The sequence below is a fragment of the Triticum urartu genome, chromosome 3 (assembly GCF_003073215.2).
Source record: "Triticum urartu cultivar G1812 chromosome 3, Tu2.1, whole genome shotgun sequence".
Lineage (NCBI taxonomy): Eukaryota > Viridiplantae > Streptophyta > Magnoliopsida > Poales > Poaceae > Triticum > Triticum urartu.
This window is the reverse complement of record NC_053024.1, coordinates 271,284,600-271,310,000: the sequence shown is the minus strand read 5'-3', so window position 1 is coordinate 271,310,000 and position 25,401 is coordinate 271,284,600.

Below are 25,401 nucleotides of genomic sequence, written 5' to 3'. Positions count from 1 at the left end.
CAAACCAGAGCTTCTCACATCAAGCATGATGGTTTCGGTAGGGAACGTCCCACCTTTGGGGATGAAACGATATCCATTGCCTCTTATTGCTTCCAAAAAATTTCTCGTGTCAACATATAAAAACAGGAGTGTTGTGTCAATTTTTGTGATTTTTTGGGGTTCGTTTGGACATTTTTATGCATTAACTGAGTTTTCAATGCATTTATGTGCATAATTCAAATTTGAACTACATGCACATCCTCCAGTGCATATAAACTGGTTGAAAAGTCAAATATGCGTCATTGGGTGCATGCTTAGGTCCCATGCAAGAAATGGGAATGAATTTCAAACACCAGGGCACCGTTGATTACCGGCAAATCATTGAGATGCCTGGTTTTTAAATTCTAGTAAATCCAAAAACTCGTCTGAAATTTATGAAACTTGGCATGCTATCATGGAGCGGCATCAACATGCCGTGGTAAAAAAATTGTCCCATTTGGGGCAGGTTTGGGTATATGCTTCTCAGAAACCAGAGCTTCTCACAACAAACATGATGGTTTTGGTAGGGAACGTCCCACATTTGGGGACGAAACGATATCAATTTCCTCTTACTGCTTTCAAATATTTTCTCATGTCAACATAGAACAACGGGAGTGTTGTTTCAATTTTTGTGATTTTTCGGGGTTTGTTTGGACATTTTTATTCATTAACTGAGATTTCAATGCATTTATGTGCATAATTCAAATTTGAACTACATGCACATGCTCAAGTGTATATAAATTGGTTGAAAAATCAAATCTGTGTCCTTGGGTGCATGCTTAGGTCCCATGCAAGAAATGGGAATGAATTTCAAACACCATGGTACCGTTGATTACCGGCAAAACATTGAGATGCCTGGTTTTTAAATTCTAGAAAATACAAAACTCGTCTGAAATTCATGAAACTTGGCATTCTATCATGGAGTGGCATCAACATGTCATGGTAAATTTTTTGTCCTATTTGGGGCAGGTTTGGGTATCTGCTTCTCACAAACCAGAGCTTCTCACAACAAACATGATGGTTTCGGTAGGGAACGTCCCACCTTTGGGGACGAAACGATATCCATTTCCTCTTATTGCTTTCAAAAAATTTCTCGTGTCAACATAGAACAACATGTGTGTTGTGTCAATTTTTGTGATTTTTCGGGGTTCGTTTGGACATTTTTATGCATTAACTGAGTTTTCAATGCATTTATGTGCATAATTCAAATTTGAACTACATGCACATGCTCCATGCATATAAATTGGTTGAGAAATCAAATCTTTGTCCTTGGGTGCATGCTTATGTCCCATGCAAGAAATGGGAATGAATTTCAAACACCAGGGCACCGTTGATTGCTGGTAAAACGTTGAGATACCTGGTTTTTTAATTCTAGTAAATCCAAAACTCGTCCGGTGCGCAGGTTCACCAGGAAGCGTGCAAGATGTTCAACGCATGATTTGGGCATCTCTTCAATGCAAACGGTTCAGTGAAGCAGTAAAGCGACAGAAAATTAACCAAAAAATATACGTGCTGCCACACGCCCCGTGTGCCATGTGAGCAGGTGTGAGTTGACGGGACGCATGCCAGGGCTCCGCCGCATAGGCAGATAGGGAGGCATGCGTGCAGGTATGTGAATTGACAGGGAGGCGTGCGAGTAGCTCTGTGAAATGATGGTAGGAATGGCAGACGTCCGCCGCACAGGCTCACCAGGAGGCGAGGCAACTTTTTACCGCAGCCTGCCTCGCTCCCACTGGTCCGTATTAATTACGCGCCCGAGCCGCCGGCCATAATAGGCGGCCGCACCCCCGGTCCACAGTGGTCACCAACGTCTGGACTCTGGAGTGTATGACGATGCTGCCGAAGCGCACCATCGGAGGGAGTGGCAACGCCGGGGCTGGTGAATCACCCTCACACCGCATGAAGCTAGCCAGAGAGGTTTCCATCGCCGCCGACGAGGTCTCGCGCAGGCACAACACGACCTTGACTTCATCGGCGCCGTCGTGCCCCCCCAGCCGGAGCCGGAGGTCAATAGTAACTCCGGCAACAACTACGACTCTGACGGAAAACCGGTTAGTCATCTGTATACCCATTTGTGCGGCAAACATATCAAGTGTTTTCTCTGGTTAATCCCCCCACCCCACCCCTCTATAATTTTTCTGGAATGCAAATCCTATGGTTACGTTTGCTTAGTCCATGAAATCAGAGCAATTAAGATCCGTTAGATGAACGTAGTGTATTGATTGTTTGAATGTTATCCATATAGAGTTAGTGATTAATTGTTTCTTCTGTACAAATGATTTTTGCTAATAATCCGACTAGGGTTAGCTTGTGGGCTAATAATTCATGCCCAGATCTTCAGAATTGATTTTGATTGTCCTACATATATGTTTCTGCCTTTTTTCTTCCTGATCTTGAGAATTGATTTTGAATGTCCTACATGTTATGCCATTTTTTCTTTCAGATTGGTATGTACACAGATGAGGCTCCGACCAGTGCCGCCACCGGATGTAGATCTTGGACCCGGTTGTGCGGCTAGAAGCCCCCCTGGACTCGAGGAACCAGTAGAATCTCCGGTGGACCGCATCAGCGATCTCCTGGAAGGAATCCTTGAAGAGATCATCTCCCTTCTCCCCACCAAGGATGGCTGCCGCACACAAGTCCTCGCATCTTTGTGGCACACTCTGTGGCGCACCACGCCTCTTAATCTTGACTGTTGTCAGCTATCTATCGATGATGATTCTGAACTCCCCGGAGCCATCATCTCCTCCCACGAGGGCTCCGTTCAACGCATCTGCATCCCGGAATGCTACCTGCTGGACATACCCTACACGGTGGCCGCCTGGCTGACATCCCGTCAGTTCGATAAACTCCAGCAACTAGAGTTCTACCATGACTATGTATGTAACATACCATGAACCGATGTATCTGTGCCCTCACCACCGATGTCCATCATGTGGTTTTCCTCCTCTCTCCACACCGCCACCTTTTCCCGGTGCTATCTATTAGACAATCTGGTACAAATACTTCGACTCCCACTGCTAAAAAACGTGTGCTTGTGGTGGTTGATCTGTCGGAGGCTGCACTTCACAACATCATCCAGTCCAGCTGCCTGCCCTGGAGCACTTGCTGCTTGTTTTTGCAATGGAAATCCGTATCCGTTATCTCAAAATAAAGTCGCCCCACCTTGTAAGCATGGGAATTTGTTTTTTGGACATGATCTCATCATCGAAGATGCCCCTTCACTTCAAAGGTTGCTCCTTGATTCTGGTATAGTACCTTCGCAAATAACTATAGTCTCTGCGCCTAAACTGGAGACCTTGGGTGCAATTCATGATCCTTTAGATAATTCAAGATGGTGTTTGGCTCCACACCTATTGAGGTACTGTATATTATTCACGCACACTTTTGTAATCTACCTTTTTCATTGGTGCGCATAAGTTAAGTATCATCTTGGAGTACACTTTTGGTACTAATATTATGTTCTATGCTCAATGAAGAGCTTGTCCATCCTATCAGTGGTGGTGGATTCTGTCAAGACCTTACATATCAGTATGTGGTGTTTTGATCTGAACACGATTATTGGCTTCCTGCAATGCTTTCCATGTCTGGAGAATTTGTATATAAAGGTGATGATTTCACGCACCTTGAAAGCCCATATATAATGTACTATAATTAAGCGTTGAGTTATCACTCTTTCAACATATTCTTTTTAGACATTAACTTTTTTCAATTTTCATCTCTATTTAGGAACTAACACATGGAGAAAAGGGTATAACCAATCGATGGTTCAAGAAGCACCATGATTTTCACAGATCTCATGACATTAGTTTCAAGACAGTAACACTGGAAGGATATGCATCCAACAATGCAAACACTAGCTTTGTCACATTCTTCCTGTTGAATGCGAGGGCACTATTGTCCGTGAGGATTAAGTTTTTCGACAAGAAATTTCTTACGGCTGCAAGTGTTGAACAACATAAAAAGAAGTTTCAGGTGGTCCTAAGGGCTTTTGATCGTGCTTGGCTTCTATTTACAACAGCTTGTCATCATGTACCAGTAGAACTTCTGGCCAGGGATCTTGATTTTATGGATCAGACCAATCCATTTGATTGTGACTGCCGAAAACTTTGGTTGAGTTAGATGTCATTGTCCTGTTCAATCTGGATTTTGTCTAAACCTGATGAGCAATTAATCCTCGTGCTTTTGTACTATTTGTAAGCTAGAGTTAGATATTGTTTCCCTTTTCAACTCGGTTTTGACCCATATTTTCTTTCATACTGGGCCAATGGCTTGCCATTTCTTTCATTAAGACATAAATATTATAATAATTCACAATATAGGGAAAGAACATCAATCTCGTGAGATCCTCGAGATCTTTGTTCATTACAGAACCCGCAAGTTCTTAGCGCCCACCAGCACCCACAAACTTATTTTCAGCTAGCACACCAAATGGGCTATAATTCTTAATAAGAAAAGTAGCATGGTAGTGACAGATTTGGATTTGTCATTTGGGACCCACAAGGAAATCGACAACAAACATTGAGAAACCTGGTTTTAAAATTACTGTAAATCCAAAACTCGCCTCAAAATCATGAAACTTGGCATGGTGTTAGGACATAGAAGCAACATGTTGTGGTAAAAAATTAGTCTAATTTGGGACAAGTTTTGGTACAAACTTCTCTCAAAAAGGCTGATGGTTCCGAGAGGGACCTTGTCACCTATGTGTGCGAAATGACATACGCTGTCTCTTCCCGCCTTGATTTATTTTACAGAGGCAACATGCAACTATATATAGTAGTGTCGTCCTAAAAATATGAAATTATTCACGGTTCGTTTAGCCTTTTAATACATTATTTGAGTTTCCTAGGAATTTTGGAACGTACTTTCGTGTGTGCAAAGGTCATGTGTGTACTAGCCACATATGTAATTCGATGTTCAATCTGTTTATGGAATCAAGTCCTTATAAGTTATAAGTACATATGTTGTTGTTCTTTGTGCAATGACATCGCACACGGAACATACTGGGGAACCCGTCGGTGATGATTTCATCAACCGTTGACAATTGTATACCACCAAGCGTTTGCCCACAACACACACAGCTTATTAGCAGCAATCATCTCTATTATTATCGATCTTCGCACACATTTCTGATTACAAACCTGTTTGCCATGTATCAACACATCTTGTTATATTGAACCGTTTCTGTTCTCTTGGCTCAAAGCAAACAGTTCATCTGAGTGAACCATATGCCGTATCGCACACACCTTCATCTCGCTGACCATTTCTTTTGTGTTGCCTAATCACAAACAGTTCATCCAAGTGAACCGTATGTTGTACACACAGACCTTCATCTGGCTGCCCCTTTCTTTTGTTCCTCATCATCACAAACAGTTCATTGAACAGAACCGTATGCCCTGCATCGCACACGCAACTAAAATCTGAACCATGTTTGATGCATCCTCCATCACAAACGTTTTGCACATTTTTGATGGTTTTTTTACATCCCCGTTTGCGATTAGTGCATCGCACATAGTTTCATGAAAGGGTCTCTGATCGTAGTGTCGTGTTAGCAGCATCCTGCAGTATTGAAATTACTGTTAGGAAATTGATAGAAAAGAAAATAATTATGACGATATCCAAGACAATGATTATGTATATCGGCATCACTCCAAGATTAGTAGACCAATTCCTGTCTGCATCTACTACTATTACTCCACACATCGACCGCTATCCAGCATGCATATAGTGTATTAAGTTCATGGAAAATAAGAATGATGACATGATGTAGACAAGATCTATTCATGTAGGAATAGACGCCATCTTTTTATCCTTAATAGCAACGATACATGCGTGCCTTACTGCCCCTTCTGTCACTAGGAAAGGACACCGCAAGATCGAACCCATTACAAAGCACCTCTTCACATTGCAAGATAAATAGATCAAGTTGGCCAAACAAAACCCAAATATCGAAGAACAAATACGAGGCTATAAAAATCAAGATTGGATATTAAATCAAGGCAAATCTGATCATAAACACACAATTCATCGGATCCAACAAACACACCGCAAAGAGTCATTACATCAAATAGATCTCCAAGAGACAGTTGTATTGAGATACAAAGACAGAAAAAACCATCTAGCAACTACCTACGTACTCGTAGGCCTTAGTTTAACTACTCATGCACCATCGGAGAGGCACCAATGAGGATGATGAACCCCTCCGTGATCGTGTTCCCCTCCGACGGAGTGCAGGAATAGGGCTCTAGATTGGATCTCGTGGTTCTGGAACTTGCGGCGGCTCGAATAAAATTCCGTCAATTCCCCTAGGGTTTCTGGAGCAAGGAGGTATTCATAGAGCGGAGAGGTGGTGCGGGAGGCCACCAAAGTGGGCACAACCCACCTGGGCGTGCCTGGGGTCCCAGGTGCGCCTTGGTGGGTTGTGCCCCCTCAGGGCACCACCCAGGTGCTTCTCTGGCCCATCTGGTATCTTCTAGTCCAAAAAAATCCACAAAATGTTTCGCTGCATTAGAACTCTGTTTGATATTGATTTTCTGCGATGCAGAAAACAAGCAGAAAACAACAACTGACACTTGGCACTATGTCAATAGGTTAGTCCCAAAAAATGATATGAAATGATTGTAAAACATCCAAGAATGATAATATAACAGCATGGAACAATCAAAAATTATAGATTGGAGACATATCATTACATTGTGACGTTTGTTAGCACACAAGGCATTCCTCCGGTATCCGGGAGTTGCATAATCTCATAGTCGAAGGAATATGTATTTGACATGAAGAAAGCAACAACAATAAAACTGGACGATCATAATGCTGAGCTAACAAATGAGTCTTGTCCATCACATCATTCTTCTAATGATGTGATGTCGTTATCAAATGACAACTCATGTCGATGGTCAAGAAGCCTTAACCATCTTTGATCAACCAGCTAGTCAATTAGAATCTCACTAGGGACACGGTGTTCGTTTATATATTCACACATTTATCTAGGTTTCCGATCAATAAAATTCTAGCATGAATAATAAACCTATATCATGAATAAGGAAATATAAAATAACAACTTTATTATTGCCTCTAGGGAATATTTACTTCAGTAGGGCATCCTCGACTCCATGCAGTCGGAGGCGGAGGCCAACCATCGGATCCACCACCAGGCGGACGCGGAGCTCGACAAGATCTTCGCCGACGAGGACAAGGAGGAGGCATCATCACGTCGACCGGCTACCAATCACCGTGAGGCCGGCGGCTATAGCAAGAAGTTCATCAACATCTCCGATGAGAAGCACGAGTAGTGTAGTTCAAATGTAGATCATGTGCTGCATGCTTTTGTATGGAAATGCAAATCGTGAAATGGCTACTATGGTTGTGGAAGGCCAAATATGGGGTAGGATCGGTCACTTGCCATGGATGCGCCCAACCGCGTCCACGGACATTTGGCAACTCAAATTAACTACATGTGGTGTAGATGCTCTTGCGGGCAGATTTGTCTAGGTGCTCCCTAGTGTCAACCGGTCAACCGTGAGAAGAAGAAAAAAATCTCGTAATTCCTAGGGCGACTTGGTGGCGACCCTGCTAACCCTATAACCAACGCCGATTTCTCATCTATCTCTCACGCCGCCACCAGATGACACGCTGGGCGAGTCCATGCTCCTGATGGCTGTGACGAGGCTCTCTCCCTTGGTGTGCTTCCAGGTCTTGGGCAGCAGTTCTTGCATCACGTGCATCAGCGGCGGCTTGGAGGCTCGGTCCATGGTAGCCTAAGTGTGGTGGTGGACCTCCGGGACTGTGAAGGGGCCGAACGGGCTTGCCGGGTGCTGAGGCGCTTATCTTGTCACAAGCAGTGTGTGGTTGGTCAGTACTGTGCTGAGAGGTGGCGTGGTGGCAGCTAGATGGATGTGGGTTCCTTCATATAGATCTGGCTCGCCAGAAATGTTGGTCCTTGATGCGGATGGATCCGTAGGTAAGGATTCAGATCGGGTTAAATCCCTAGCCGACACCGGCCAATTGCAATGGCGGTGATGCCCGTGAGTGTCATTTTTTCTCCATGGAGACATTCGTCAGATCTACTTCTACCTCCATCATGTCACGTATCTCCAGGTGAAAGTCATAACTACGGTGGGTGACGGCGGCGCCTTTTGCGTCATTCCCTTCTTGAAGGCGCCACCTTGGGATATAGTTTCTTGGAAGAAACCGTTGGGTTGGCATTAGCAGTGATCTGGATCAAGAGGTGGTGCGGTGTGGCATCTACCCCGTCAGCGAGTGGGTCTTGGCAACGTGGGTAGCAGGGTCTCGATGTTGGACGTGTGTGAATGGATGTGCGTAGGGTGGTAGCGGTGTCTGGTGTCCTGATAGCATCGACGATAGTTGGCCCGGCAAGGTCAATGCATTGATCCCTCCTAGAATTGGGACGATGGAAGATAGCAACAGCGGATTCTGGAGCATGTGCAGCGGTGCGCGTTGAGGGTCTGCTGGACCGGTTGGTGCTCTCAGCTCATCGTGGGATGGCTTGGTGAATCCATCAGATTAGATGGTGTGCATTGGTGTGAGGTCAAGGCACACCATCGAACTACTAGGTATGGCGACATAGATCGCCAGCGGAGTTGTGGTGTTTTTTTGTAACAATACTTTGTCGTTTGTAAGACTGTTCCAAACTTGGTTGTCTTGAGTTGACACACCTTTTATCTAGCTGCTACTTAGGTTCTTAAGATGCATGGTATCTAACTTAAAGGGGACATTAACCTTGTTTCTTATTAGACGTATGCATGGAAACATGATAATTCTAGCATGACAGGAAAATGAGCACTTCTGCTAATAAATGTCACGTTTCTATGTTTGGTATCGATGTGTCAGAGGCTTCAATTTTATATATGTGTCACTATATCTTTTGATAGGATATATAATGACATTTTTTTCTCTTTATTATGACACATAGCATTTTCATCAACTTCAAATTCAATAGTTCGGACCAGTCGCCCAGAATTGAGCCATCGCCATCAAAGATAGACGATGCAAGACGCTTTACAAATTTGGCATGTATAATTGAAAGATTGATATCACTATGTTGTGTATACTCGTGTATGTGAGAGCATGTCTAGCCATTCGTCCCCCCAGGGGCTTCAAATAGCACTGCCTGCGGGCGAACTAGTGATAAATTCAGCGTGGGGCGGTAGGTTTTCCAGCCGTCGCCCCAAGGTTGCTCCAGACTTTGTCTTTTTTAATTGTACTTGGCCAAAATTCGGCCGAACACGACACCGAATTGGGCGAAATTTAGGCATTCCATTGTTTTTTACATATTCGAAATATAATTTAAAAACAAAATGAAAAAGGCTACACTACGACGCGCTACCCGCCACGCTGCCTACACACCGAAGAGCTTGCTGAAGGCGTTGTAGTTGTCGCTGTTGTCATCCTCCTCCTCCTCCTCCTTCGCAATGTTGCCGTCCTTGCTACACCCCTGCCATGGGTCACCTTGGCGGACAGGTTTGGTTGGCGGCGGTGCCTCGTCATCACTGTCCTCGAGGGCAATGACACCGCCCTCATCGCGGCCGCGACGCCGAGCGGAGATCTCCTCCAAGGCACGGCGCCGGAGGTAGTCCTCCCACTTCCACTTGAGGGCAGACTTGTCGGCGGCGGCCATGTCCTCGTGCTCCTTCTTCACGGCGACGAGCCCCGGCTCTGTCTTCGGCTTGATGAGGCGGGAGGAGAGAGCAGAAGGGCCACGACCGCCCTCGTAAATGATGAGGGCGCCATCGTGGCTGCGCCGCCCGAGCAGCGTCTCCATGGGCTTGGCAGGCTCGGGCTTGACGTTGGCGGCCGCCGGCGAACTAGAGGAGTGGGAGGAGGAGGACAAGGAAGAGGAACCGCCCGCCATGAGCCTCGGCAGCCAAGGGCTGCCGCTCCAACGGGGGACCGGGGCTGGGGCCACCGGGTACTCGAACGGCGGCTGGTTGCCGCCCTCGAGGTGCTTGAGGATGGCATGGAGCGTCCGCCCGGGGGCGCCCCACCATAGGAGGCGGCCGTCGGTGTTGTGGCACCCCCTCACCGATGCGTTGTTGCTGGAGGCGAGCTGCTCCTCGTGGCGGCATTGGAAGTACGCCGCCCAGTACGCGTGGTTGTGGGAGGCGTACTCTGGGAGGCCTGGCACCTCCTCCGGTAGGGAGGCCCGAACACGCGCGATCTCATCATAGAAGTGGCCGGTGTCGGTCGGCTACAGGGGGACGGGGAAGCCTCCGGCGCTGAGCCTCCACCGCCCTGGCACGCGCATGTTAGGCGGTGTCGGGTAGTTCGCCTCATGCAGGAGGTAGGCCTCCCACTCGTGCAGGTGACGCCGGCCGAAGCCGTTGGTGAAGGAAATATGTCCTAGAGGCAATAATAAATTTGTTATTTATATTTCCTTATATCATGATAAATGTTTATTATTCATGCTAGAATTGTATTAACCAGAAACTTGATACATGTGTGAATACATAGACAAAACAGAGTGTCCCTAGTATGCCTCTACTTGACTAGCTCGTTAATCAAAGATGGTTAAGTTTCCTGACCATAGACATGTGTTGTCATTTGATGAACGAGATCACATCATTAGAGAATAATGTGATGGACTAGACCCATCTGTTAGCTTAGCATAATGATCGTTAAGTTTTGTTGCTATTTCTTTCTTCAGGATTTATACATATTCCTTTGACTATGAGATTATGCAACTCCCGAATACCGGAGGAACACCTTGTGTGCTATCAAACGTCACAACATAACTGAGTGATTATAAAGATTCTCTACAAGTGTTTCTGAAGGTGTTTGTTGGGTTGGCATAGATCGAGATTAGGATTTGTCACTCCGAGTATCGGAGAGGTATCTCTGGGACCACTCAGTAATGCTCATCATGATAGGCCTTGCATGTAATGTGACTAATGAGTTAGTTGTGGGATGATGCATTACAGAACGAGTAAAGAGACTTGCCGGTAATGAGATTGAACTAGGTATGAAGATACCGACGATCGAATCTCGGGCAAGTAACATACCGATGACAAAGGGAATGACGTATGTTGTCATTGCGGTTTGACCGATAAAGATCTTCGTATAATATGTTGGAACCAATATGAGCTTCCAGGTTCTGCTATTGGTTATTGACCGGAGATGTGTCTCGGTCATGTCTACATAGTTCTCGAACCCGTAGGGTCAGCACGCTTAACATTCGATGACGATTTGTATTATAAGTTATGTGTTTTGGTGACTGAAGATTGTTCGGAGTCCCGGATGAGATCAGGACATGACGAGAAGTCTCGAAATGGCCGAGAGGTAAAGATTGATATATTGGACGGTAGTATTCAGACACCGGAATGGTTCCGGAATGTTTCGGGTATTTTTCAGAGTACCGGGAGCCCACAAGGGGAGGCGCCCCCCATGGGCTGTCCGAATTGGACAAGGGAAAGGGGGCGCGCCCCCTTTCCTTCCTCCTCTCCTCTCCTTCCCCTTTCCCCCTCCAAAAGAAAGGAAGGGGAGTGACTTGGACTAGGAGTCCCAGTCGGTTCTCCCCCCTATGGCGCGCCCCTTGGCTGACCTCCTCCCTCTCCTCCTGTATATAAGGGGGCAGGAGGCACCCCAAAGGATAATAGTTGTTTTCTTAGCCGTGTGCGGTGCCCCCTTCCACGGTTTACTCCTCCGGTCATATTGTCATAGTGCCTAGGCGAAGCCCCGCGCGGATCACATCACCATCACCGTCACCACACCGTCGTGCTGACAAAACTCTCCCTCGACAATTTACTGGATCAAGAGTTCGAGGGACGTCATCGAGCTGAACATGTGCTGAGCTTGGAGGTGTCGTATGTTCAGTACTTGATCGGTTGGATCGCGAGGACGCTCGACTACATCAACTGCATTAACCTAATGCTTCCGCTTTCGTTCTACGAGGGTACGTGGACACACTCTCCCCCTCTCGTTGCTATGCATCTCCTAGATAGATCTTGCGTGATTGTAGGAATATTTTTGAAATTGCATGCTACATTCTCCAACAGTGGCATCCGAGCCAGGTCTATGCGTAGATGATATGCACGAGTAGAACACAAAGAGTTGTGGGCGATCATAGGCATACTGCTCACCACCATCTTATTATGATTCGGCGGTATTGTTGGATGAAGCGGTCCGGACCAACCTTAGATGACCACATTCATGAGACCAGTTCCACCGACAGACATGCAACTTGTTTTGCATAAAGGTGGCTGGCGGGTGTCTGTTTCTCCAACTTTAGTTGAATCGAATTTGACTACGGCCGATCCTTGTTGAAGGTTAAAACAACACACTTAATGAAAAATCGTTGTGGTTTTGATGCGTAGGTAAGAACGGTTCTTACTAGAAGCCCGTAGCAGCCACGTAAAACTTGCAACAACAAAGCAGAGGATGTCTAACTTGTTTTTGCAGGGCATGCTACGATGTGATATGGTCAAGACATGATGTGATATACGTTATTGTATGAGATGATCATGTTTTGTAAAAGTTACCGGCAACTGGCAGGAGCCTTATGGTTGTCGCTTTATTGTATGAAATGGAATCGCCATGTAATTGCTTTACTTTATCACTATGCGTTAGCGATAGTTGTAGAAGAAATAGCCATTGAGACGACAGCGACGCTATGATGGAGATCAAGGTGTCAAGCCGGTGATGATGGAGATCATGATGGTGCTTTGGACATGGAGATCAAAGTCACAAGATGATGATGGCCATATCATGTCACATATTTTGATTGCTTGTGATGTTTATCTTTTATGCATCTTATTTTTCTTAGTACGTCGATAGCATTATAAGATGATCCCTCACTAAATTTCAAGGTATAAGTGTGCTCCCTGAGTATGCACTGTTGCGACAGTTTGTTGTGTCGAGACACCATGTGATGATCGGGTGTGATAAGTTCTACGTTCACATACAACGGGTGCAGGACAGTTTTGCACATGCGGAATACTCGGATTAAACTTGATGAGCCTAGCATGTACAGACATGGCCTCGGAACACTGAGACCAGAAGGTCGAACGTGAATCATATAGTAGATATGATCAACATAGAGATGTTCACCATTGAAAACTACTACATCTCATGTGATGATCGGACATAGTTTAGTTGATATGGATCACGTGATCATTTAGATGACTCGAGGGATGTCTATCTAAGTGGGAGTTCTTAAGTAATATGATTAATTGAACTTAAATTTATGATGAACTTAGTCCTGATAGTTTTTGCATATCTATGTTGTAGATCAATGGCCCGTGCTACCGTTCCCTTGAATTTTAATGCGTTCCTAGAGAAAGCTAAGTTGAAAGATGATGATAGCAACTACACGGACTGGGTCCGTAACATGAGTGTCGGGGGGATGAACCCCAGGCAGGCAATGGAACCCAGATCCTTTTCAAAACACATCGGGACTACCAACGGCCCTCAATCCGGCTCGCACTTGGCTGGGTTTCTCAACCCGGCCAAGCCCCTCGACCCGGCCAAAATCCTCAACCTGGCCCCAACGGCTGGCGCAAGACAGCCAACCCCAACATATCAAGAGTTCTCCAACAAGCCAGCTCCCCCTTGGCGTATTCCTCAACCCGGCCAAGGGTCAGCTCCCGTCCCATCCCGGACGTAATATGGGACGAGACTCCATTCAAGGGTAAGCAAGGCAACAGTTGTTACGCCCCGTATGTAACTTGCCATATTTGTATTCCAACTCTTGCCATTTTCGGCACTAAGTTATGATATTCCTCGTGGTTGGGTTTTGTCTTCGTTTTGCATTTTCTCCATGTCTTGCATCTCATATCATGTCGTCATGTCCATCACATTTGCATACATGTTCGTCTCATGCATCCGAACATTTTCCCCGTTGTCCGTTTTGCATTCCGGCACTCGTATGTCCTCCGGCGTCCCCTTTTGCCTCTTTTCGTGTGCGAGTGTTAAGCATTCTCGGATTGTACCGAGACTTGCCAAGTGGCATTGGTATACTACCTGTAGACCGCCTGTCAAGTTTCGTGCCATTTGGACTTCGTTTGATACTCCAACGGTTAACCAAGGAACCGTAAAGGCCTCATGTGTGTTGCAGCCCAACATCTCTCCAAAGTGGCCCAAAACCCAGCTAAACCCCATCCATCCTCTCGGTCGTTCGATCACGATCACGTGGCCGAAAACTGCACCTCATTTGGACTCTCCTAGCTCCCTCTATCTATAAATAGGTCTCCCCCTCCGAAATTCCCGTAGTCCAAAACCCTAGCCCGCTCCTCCGCGCCGCCGGACACATCCGCCGCCGGCCGGACGCCTCCGCCACCACCCGCGTCCAATCAGGGACTGCGCCCGACTTCCTCCCGCCGGCCGCCGCCGCTACCTCGTCTCCGCCACCTGCCGCCCGCACTCCGGCGCCGCCCTGTCGTGCCGCGCCCGCAGCCGGCCGGAGCCAGCTCCTCCTTGGTGTCCTCGTCGCCGCGAGCACTCCGGCGACCTCGCCGGCCCCTTCTCCAGCTTCGGTCACCTCCTCCCGCAGTTCTGGCAAGCCAATCCAGCAAACTTCTTAATCTATGCCCGAAACCCTAGATCCAAATCAGGGAGGTGATTTTTCCCCTAAGTCCCTATATTTTCTAGGCATCTTCGTCATGCCGTATCTCCGCATCCGTAGCTCCATTTTGCGCGTGTGATATATCAAATTGTTTGTTAGGATGTGCTCTTCATTCATTCCATTGCACCATGCTTGTTTGAGTTCATCTTGATGCCCTAAATGATGTTGCAAGAGTGCTATAAAATGTTAGTTTCTGTTTCTTAACAGATTATGAGCATGTCAGTTTTGCCATGATTAATGTGTCCCTCCTATGAACTTGAGCCCTACATGTGTTTTGGACTATGCCATGCCATCTTTACAGGGGTGTATGCCATGTATTTTTGTGATCAATGTGGTGACTAGCAGAAGAATGCAAAGTGGATCTCGTGATGTTGCCGTTTTCAGGGACTTAGAATTCTTTTAAATCATTTCCCTGATGTTATTTTCATGCCATATATTCATGTTGCTACAGAGTGTTCCATGCCTCGTTTGAGCATGTTTAATAAGGATGATTTTGAGATATTGTTATGCTCTATCCATCCATGTGTTTGTTTGATTTTATGGAGTTCCCTAACATGACTCAATCTTCGTCTACTTTTGCTATAAAATGTTCCTGGCAGATTTTTTACGTGTTAATCAATTTTGCCGAGGTTGTTGTAGTTGATCCATGCATGCTATGAGATGGTTCTTGCCATGGTTAGCTACTTGATCATGTCTTCTTGCTGGGTGTATGCTTAGTGTGTCATGCAATGCCTTGTGGTGAGTGCATCGAGCTTGCAAACATGCCTACGTAACTCTGTTTATGCCATGTCCAGTTTTCTGCTACGTCTGAATCTGTTAACGGAACTTGCTATGTTTACATGGGTGCCATCATATCTTCTGATCCTTTTTGGCTTATGGTCAGTAAGGGACTTTGTTTATATGCTTTGAGTAGATTCATGCCATGCCTTGCTTTGCCATGATATGTTCCTGTAGCATGTTGCTATCTTGCTCTAAACATTGCTTCCTGATGTTAAATCCTGACATGTTATTTTCACTAAGTCTGAGAACTTGATATCTTTTGCACTTTTGCCATGCTTGTTTGAACCTGCTACTGTGTGATTTAGCCGTAGCTCAGTGTTCATATTTTGTCAAGCATCTTGAGTGGATCACTGCCATGTGCTTTGTTGCTATGTTAGAGTGCAGTAGCTTATTTTCTTGATGCATTTTAGATGGCATCATGCTGTTAATCGCAGATTGGTGCCATTATTATTTTGCTTGCCATTTGCAAACCGTGCATCCGATTCCGGTGATCTTTATATTGATTTTGACCGAAATCAACTCATCTTTCCAGAGGCACTCTTGGTTTGCCTAGTTGAGGCCTGGTTCAATATTTTCCTTCCGGAGCACGCATATGCATTGCATATCACATCCCGCATATCATGCCATGTTTTGCATCATGTTGCTTGCGCATTGCACCATGGTTGATCGTGGTTCCCTTTGCTTGTGTTCTTGCTTTGGGTAGAGCCGGGAGACGAGTACTTGATCGAGGAAGCCATTGAGTACGCTTACGAGGATCAAGCTTACGTCAACTCGAAGAACTTTGCAGGCAAGATGACCATACCCTTGAAATCACTTCTATCTTTGCTTGCTAGTTGCTCGCTCTATTGCTATACCTATGCTGCGATACCTACCACATGCTTTATCATGCCTCCCACATTGCCATGTCAAACCTCTAACCCACCTTGTCCTAGCAAACCGTTGTTTGGCTATGTTACCGCTTTGCTCAACCCCTCTTATAGCGTTGCTAGTTGCAGGTGAAGTTTGTAGTTTGTTCCTTGTTGGAACATGATTTTTGTTGGGATATCATTATTATATGTTGTTTACTTTAATGCACCTATATACTTGGTAAAGGGTGGAAGGCTCGGCATTATGCCTGGTGTTTTGTTCCACTCTTGCCGCCCTAGTTTACCATCACACAGGTGTTATATTCCTTGATTTTGTGTTCCTTACGCGGTTGGGTTATAATGGGAACCCCTTGACAGTTGGCCTTGAATAAAACTCCTCCAGCAAGGCCCAACCTTGGTTTTACCATTTGCCACCTAGCCTTTTTCCCTTGGGTTTCGCGGACTCAAGGGTCATCTTTATTTTTAACCCCCCCGGGCTAGTGCTTCTCTAAGTGTTGGTCCAAACTGGGCGATGTCCGGCGCCCCCTGGGCAACCAGGGTCTATGCCAACGCGATGTCTTGCCCATTCAGTGTGCCCTGAGAACGAGATATGTGCAGCTCCTATCGGGATTTGTCAGCACATTCAGGTGGCTTTGCTGGTCTTGTTTTACCATTGTCGAGATGTCTTGTAACCAGGATTCCGAGTCTGATCGGGTTGTCCTGGGAGAAGGAATATCCTTCGTTGTCCGTGAGAGCTTGTGATGGGCTAAGTTGGGACACCCCTGTAGGGTTTTGAACTTACGAAAGTCCTGCCCGTGGTTATGGGCAGATGGGAGTTTGTTAATGTCCGGTTCTAGAAAACTTGTCACTTAACTTAATTAAAATGGATCAACAACATGTGTAGCCGTGATGGTCTCTTTTCGGTGGAGCCCGGGAAGTGAACACGGCCTCGTGTTATGCTTTAACGTAAGTAGTTCTAGGATCACTTCTTGATCATAGATTCTCGACCGTGCCTTTCCTTTCTCTTCTCGCTCTCTTTTGCGTATGTTAGCCACCATATATGCTAGTGCTTGCTGCAGATCCACCTCATACATTTTCCCCTACCCATAAGCTTAAATAGTCTTGATCACGAGGGTGTGAGATTGCTGAGTCCCCGTGACTCACAGATTACTTCCAAAACCAGATGCAGGTGCCGATGATGCAGTTCCAGGGGATGCGACTGAACTCAAGTTGGAGTTCGATGAGGACTCAGGATGTTACTACGTTTCCTTTCTACACGATCAGTAGTGGAGCCCAGTTGGGGCGATCGGGGATCTTTCGCATTTGGGGTTGTCTTTATTTTGGTTCCGTAGTCGAACCTTGATTGTGTCTGTATGATGTAATGCTATATTTATGTATTGTGTGAAGTGGCGACTGTAAGCCAACTCTGTACCTCTTTCTTATTCAGTGCATGGGATGTGTAAAGATTACCCCTCTTGCGACATGCCTACAATGCGGTTATGCCTCTAAGTCGTGCTCTGACACGTGGGAGATATAGCCGCATCGTGGGTGTTACAAGTTGGTAATCGAGCCTTCCCCGACTTAGGAGCTCCCCTGCTTGATCGAATTGCTAGCGTTGTTGAGTCTAGAAAAATGTTTTGAGTCTTTTAGGATTATATATATTGGAGAGTAGGATTCCTTTTACTCCTCAGTCCCTTCGTCGCTCTGGTGAGGCATCCTGACGTAGAGTTTTGACTCTTCTCTTCTCAAATTTCACTGAAAAAAATTTAGGATCACGCGGGTATCTTGGAATTGTTTCAATGGTTTTGTGATGAGAACATTGTTCTTGGTGCCTCCTGACATTTAGGGGTTGTGGCAGTGTCCCGGGGAGTTGAGTTCCGATGTGTTGTCGTCACAATTTTATCGTTGCAGTTCTGGAATACCTGAGTTTCACCGACATCGAAAATCTCTTTTATGCAGTTCTTGGTGAGATAACCTCGACGCCACCCAGTACTGGGGTGGGAGTTCGGGAGTATTGCCATAACTCGCATAACGGATGCTTTTAGAAGGTTGAGGTAAATGATTTCCGAAGGTTTCTTGGTTATGTGTTGAAGGATGGATGCAGCTGGATGTAGGATTTGCTAGTTTTGGGTGAGATATTATGCTTCCCCTGTATCCCCAACACCTGATTGCATAATCGGAAAGTTTCGAGAGTTTCATAGGTGGCAATTCATGTAGCTCTAGTATTTCTTCCGTAGATATTTGGTTTGAGATTGGGTAATCCTTACCAAGTATTTGTTCATGTCCGTACCTTGTTGTTTTATTCATCTACCTCTATCTGAGTGGCTTTTCAATTTATGGAAGTGTGACCATTTAATTTGGAATTCATTCGTTCATTCTTGTTCGAATGTTAAGGCTACATGTTGCAATTTCGATCCATTTGATTCAGCTTGAATATATGTCTTTCAAGATGCTAACGGATGTCACCCTCTTTAGGATGGCTCCTCCAACGCGTCAGAATCCGGAACCACCACCACCACCTCCACCTCCGGAGGCATGGCAAGCTGTGATGGCTGCTACCAACGCCAACACGCAGCTGATTATGCAACTCTTGCAAGAGTGCAACCAAGGAAATCAAGGCCATGGCAACAATCAAACTCGGTTTGCTACCCTCAACCAGTTCCTCGCAAACCAGCCAAAGACCTTCAGTAACTATGTCGAGGCCACAGACGCTGATGATTGGCTCGTGGGTATTCTACAAACATTTTGAGTGCAGCAACGTCAGGCCTGAGGACTTTATCAAGTTTGCTTCGTTCAACTCAAAGACCAAGCTGCTGAGTGGTATCAACAATACAATGATTCCAGAGGAGGTCGTGTGATTACCTGGGATGATTTCCGTCAAGACTTCAGAGCTCACCACATTCCTCAGTGTGTTGTTGAGAGTAAGCGTGAGGAGTTCCGCAATCTGAAGCAAGGCAGCTTGTCTGTTCACCAATACAACATCATGTTCCAGAAGCTCGCTCGCTTCGCCAAGCAAGACGTCCCTGACGAGAAGAGCATGATTTATCAGTTCAGAGGTGGCCTCAGAGAAGATCTGCAACTAGCTCTTGTGCTTTTTGAGCCGAAAAAGTATGATGAATTCTACAACATGGCATTAAAGCAAGAGGCTGCTCAGCTCAAGTGTGATGCATCTAAGAAGAAAGTCAGGGATGCAACTCCTTCTTCAACTCAAGTGGCAACTAAGCAGCAAAAGTACTGGTTGCCTCCTCCTCCTCCGTTCCATCAACCTTATCAGTAGAAGAGCAAAGGTGGCAATGGATCTTTCCCCCCCCCCCACCCCCGGCTTTTAGAACAAGGCTTCGTTTCATGCTCCAAGATTAAGTGCTCCATATCACCGTCCGCTCTCAGAGGTTACGTTCAACAAGTGTCAGCAGAAAGGTCACTATGAAAACAAATGCTTCAACCAGAGGCGTCTTCCGCCTCCTCCTCCTATGAGATCTGCCATCAATGCAGTGGTCAAGCATAATCCCAAGCAGGTCAAGGTTAACATGATGAACGCAGCTCAGGCACCTTCCTATTAATGATATTCCTGCAAGAGTTCTTTTTGATACTGGTGCATCTTTGTCATTCGTATCGAAGCCTTTTGCATCCATGCACGATTTGCATACAATCAATTTGCCTAAGACGATAGCGGTTTCCTCTCCGGGTTTGTTCATGAACACCAAAATGATGGATCCAGATATTTCTATCAAGATGGGAGATTATAAATTTCTGTCCTCTCCAATGGTCCTTGGTAACTCGGATATTGATCTAATTCTCGGCATGGACTGGCTTTCTAAGAACAAGGCTCAACTTGATGGTGCTGCCAAACAGATTCAATTGACACACTCGTCTGAGGATGTGATCATCTATGCAGCTCGTGATGATACCACTCGACTGTTTTCTCTAAACGAGAAGGCGAGTTGGATGCCATCTCTCGGATTCCAGTCATTTGTGAATATCAAGACGTCTTTCCAGAAGAGCCTCCAGGAATGCCTCCTCACCGGCCAGTTGAATTCGTCATTGATCTTGAACCTAGCACGGAACCTGTTTGCAAACGTACTTACAAGCTTGGACCAGAAGAGTTGATGGAGCTTGTAGCGACCAGACCTCAAACGGTCCAATCTTTGTGCTCCGGTGTCATCCCTGGATCAGTAATGCTGACACCACACAGTACTTGAAGGATTTATAACAGAGTAGCAATCACACACTTAGTACATCGAGTGTCTCAATAGAGATCTTATTACAATAAATGTGGCTTAAGGCCATCTAATAATGATAACAGCGGAAGGCTTGGAAGATAAGTGAGTCCATCAACTCTAACGACATCACTGAGTATGGAACCACGACCTAAAACTCCTTAATCGTCGTCTGAAAAGTCTGCAACATTAACGTTGCAGCCCGAAAACGGGTCAGCACATGGAATATGCTGGCAATGTAACACATAGAGAATAATGGAATGAAACAGCTATACTATATGCATATTTGGCTAGTGGTAAGCTCTATGGTTACAGTTTTGCGTAAAGCCAATTTTTCCCTACTGCAAAGGAATAAATTTATTTAACTATTATGGTGGTTGTTGAACATTGAGAATGGTTGACAGCATTCTCAATCCCAATTAAGTAACATCATTAAACAAACCCATCAAATTAAATTTTATAGTAACATGATGAGATTCACATGATAATCCAGGTACTAGATACTCAAGATGTCCATAACCGGGGACACGGCTAACCATGATTAGTTTATACACTCTGCAGAGGTTTGCGCACTTTTCCCCACAAGACTCGATCTCCTCCGTCGATTTCTCGCACTGCATGGTGTTTGAGAAATGGATGACCGAGACATAGTCTTTCAGAAGTGCTAGCACCTTACGATGGGTAGACCGTACCACCTACATCCCCTACATTTGCTAGTCTACCACTGCAAGAGTTCGCACGACTTAGTCAACTATGCTAGAGCCCATAATAGCTTGTGGCTGCACACGGAAGTTTCTAGCATGAATAATCTCATGATCCCTTTGAGCCTGGGTGGCGGTCCAAAAGAAAACAGGCAATCCTGGAATACCCAGGTACCTCAATCCACCCAAATGTGTATTTAAGTTGCCACCTTAGATAAACCATTGATTTAAAAATCTCACATATGTCATGGATATCACTCACCCAATCCACATCCACTGGCATAACATAGCAATAATAAGCAAACGTAGAAGTAGCTCCCAAAGGTTTGATAACAAACAGGTAATAGGTACTACCTCAAATACTTCCCAAACCCACAATTTAATTAGATCCTAATCATGCAATGTGTAAGGATTGATCTAATGCAATAAAACTGGGTAGTAGAAGGTATGATAAAAGTGTTACTTGCCTTGCTGATGATCCGGGAAACCTAACGATTCGAAGTAGCAAGCGGCGCACTCCGGGTACTCTATCGCAAACAAACAAGCATACAATAAGTACTCAACTAATGCACAGGTAAAACTCAAATAAGAGATCTAACCAGAAAGTTCAACTTAAGAACTCCGGTTGACAAAAAGAATCAAATCGAACGAAGCAACAAAAGACAAACGGCAAAAGAAACAGGCTTCGTTTACTATTCTGGATCTGAGGCAATTTTTATAGAAGCAAAAACTTGTTTAAGTTGGTTAAACGGAAAGAGGGTTTCGAGACGAAACTCCAGGCGCTTGAATCGCCTGATTCCGATAAACGAGCGGGAAGTTATACTAAAACGAAAATCGGATCAGAAATCGCGATCAGAAAATCGCGGATTTAATCCGAGAAAAAGAAAAACGACGAAAAGTTTAACGAACGAACGTTCATTAACTGGATCTAAACGATGAAAACGTTCGTTAAAACGAACGAACGAGCGAACGCTCGCTAATTAGCCTAAACCGTAAAAAAACCGTTCTAATAAAAAAACGGATCTAAAAAAACCGACGAAAACCGAACGGTTTTTCCGGGAGAACCGGCGGCGGGATCGAGGTAAACCTCGGGCGGCGGGGCGGCGGCGTCGGCGGCGGCGGCGGGGTCGGGCGGGGCTAGGGTTTCGGGCACTGGAGGCTAGGGTTTCGGCCCGGGTGGGCCGGCGGTTTATAAAGGCTGGGTCCGGAGAGTCCGGGCCTAGCACGTCCCGTAGGTTGGTTCGGACGTTTTTTTTAAATAATTCCGCGCAGAAAAACTAACGAAGGAAATACTAAACGGACTCCAAAAATCCCGAAATAAAATTTCCCTGGCTGCTAAAATCAAGCCGCACAGGATGATCATTTATTTGGGGCCTAAATGCAATTTTGAAAAACGCGCATTTTTCCTAAATTCAAATAAAATAGCAAATAAAACCAAATAAAATATTATTTGATTTTTTTATTAAATCCTCAATATTTCTTTATTTTGGGAAAGTCATTTTATTCCCTCTCTCATATTTTGGCAATAGAAATTATTGTAGATAAAATAAATAAAATCAAATGATCCTATTTTCAAATTTTGAGACAAATCTCAAATATGAAAATAATGAGATCCCCAACTCTCTCCGAGGGTCCTTGAGTTGCGAAAAAAATTATAGGATCAACCAAAATGCAATAAATATGATATGCAACGATGATCTAGTGTATAACATTCCAAATTAAAATTTTGGGATGTTACAGAGCTGAAGAAACAACTCAATATTCAAGAGCGTATGGGTCTAATCCGACCAAGTTCTTCTCCATGGGGTTGTGGTGTTCTTTTTGTCAAGAAGAAGGATGGAATGGACCGACTTTGTGTCGATTACCGTCCATTGAACAAGAAGACCAAAAAGAACAAGTACCCACTTCCCAACATCAATGAGCTTTTCGAACAACTCAAAGGTGCTCAAGTATTCTCCAAGCTTGACCTCCGTATGGGCTATCATCAGATTCGCATTCGTGAACAAGACATCCCCAAGACAGCATTCAGAACAAGCTATGGTTCTTATGAATACACCGTCATGTCTTTCGGCCTTGTCAATGGTCCTCCAACATTCTTTCGCATGATGAACTTCATCTTCAACCCTTACACAAATGACTTCGTCTTGGTCTATCTCGATGACATTTTGGTCTTTTCCAAGAACAAGGAGGATCATGCCAAGCACTTGAGATTGGTGCTAGACAAACTAGGGGAACATCAGTTCTATGCGAAGTTTTCAAAGTGCGAGTTTTGGCTCGATGAGGTTCTCTACCTTGGGCATATCATCTCCGCCAATGGAATAGCTGTTAATCCTGAGAAGGTGTCTGCAATTGTGAATTGGGAACCGCCTCAGAATGTGAAGCAGCTCCACAGCTTCCTTGGGCTCGCAAGCTATTGTCGAAGATTTGTTGAGAATTTCTCTAAGATCGCGAAGCCTCTTTCCAACCTTCTCCAGAAGCATGTGAAGTATGTCTGGACGCCTGAATGTGACATCGCTTTCAACACCCGCAAAGAGAAGTTAGTCACAGCTCCAGTTCTGACTCCTCCTGATGAATCCAAACCATTCGAGTTTTTTTGTGATGCTTCCCTTCAAGGTCTCGGTGCTGTGTTAATGCAAGAGAAGAAAGTTGTGGCCTATACCTCTCGCCAGTTGAAGCCCAACGAAAAGAACTACCCCACTCATGACCTCGAGTTGGCGGCAGTTGTCCATGCTCTTTTAACATGGAGACATCTCTTGTTGGGAAGAAAAGTGGACATCTTCACTGATCACAAGAGTCTCAAGTACATCTTCACTCAGCCCAACCTCAACCTCAGGCAGACTCGTTGGGTCGAAATGATTCAAGAGTATAATCCGAGTATTGAATATACTCCAGGCAAGGCCAATGTCATTGCTGACGCATTGAGCAGGAAGGCTTACTGCAACAGTTTGATTCTCAAGCCCTACCAACCAGAGCTTTGTGAAGCTTTCCGCAAACTTAATCTCCAAGTTGTTCCTCAAGGATTCCTTGCCAACCTCCAAGTCTCTCCTACTTTGGAAGATGAGATTCATGAGGCTAAGCTTCTTGATGCTATGGTGAAGAAGGTGAAGATTGGGATTGCCAAGAGCCAACCCAAGTACAAGTGCTATCGCCTTGATGACAAAGATACTCTTTTCTTCGAGGATCGCATTTTTGTTCCTAAGGGTGACCTTTGTAAAGTCATTATGAACGAAGCTCACAATTCACTCCTTTCTATTCATCCTGGAAGTACAAAGATGTACCATGACCTTAAGAAGTCGTATTGGTGGACTCGAATGAAGCACGAGTTTGCTCAGCTCATGAATGAATGTGATGTCTGCAGAAGAGTGAAAGCAGAACACCAACGACCAGCTGGTCTCCTCCAACCTCTTTCCATTCCAGAATGGAAGTTCAACAATATTGAGATGGACTTCGTGACTGGATTTCCCAAGTCCAAACGTGGCAATGATGCTATCTTTGTTGTCATCGACAAGCTCACTAAAGTGGCTCATTTTCTTCCTATCAAAGAATCTATCACAACAGCTCAGTTGGCAGAGCTATATACCTCCAGGATTTTCTCCCTGCACGGCATTCCATAGCTGATATCTTCAGATCGTGGAAGCATCTTCACCTCTAAGTTCTGGGATTCCTTTCAGAAGGCTATGGGCACCAGCATTCGCTTCAGCACAACCTTTCATCCTCAAACTAGTGGCCAAGTCGAGCGAGTCAATCAAATTCTTGAAGATATGCTCAGGGCATGTGTCATTTCTTTCGGTATGAAGTGGGAAGATTGTCTTCCATATGCCGAGTTCTCCTACAACAACAGCTTCCAAGCGAGTTCGGGCAAGGCCCCATTCGAGATTCTCTATGGCAGAAAGTGTCGTACTCCTCTTAATTGGTCAGAGACTGGTGAACGCCAACTTCTTGGCAATGACTTGATCACAGAGGCTGAAGAAATGTGCAAAGTCATTCGTGAAAATCTCAAAGCCGTGCAATCGCGCCAGAAGAGTTACTATGATAGCAATCATCGTGACTTGGCTTTCGATATCGGAGACCATGTCTACCTCCGCGTCTCTCCAATGAAAGGTACTCGTCGCTTCGGTATCAAAGGGAAGCTTGCCCCTAGATACGTGGGTCCTTCAAGATCATTGGCAAAAGAGGTAATCTCGCCTATCGACTTGAGCTTCCGTCCAACTTTGCAAATGTGCATGACGTGTTTCACGTGTCTCAGCTTCGCAAGTGTTTCA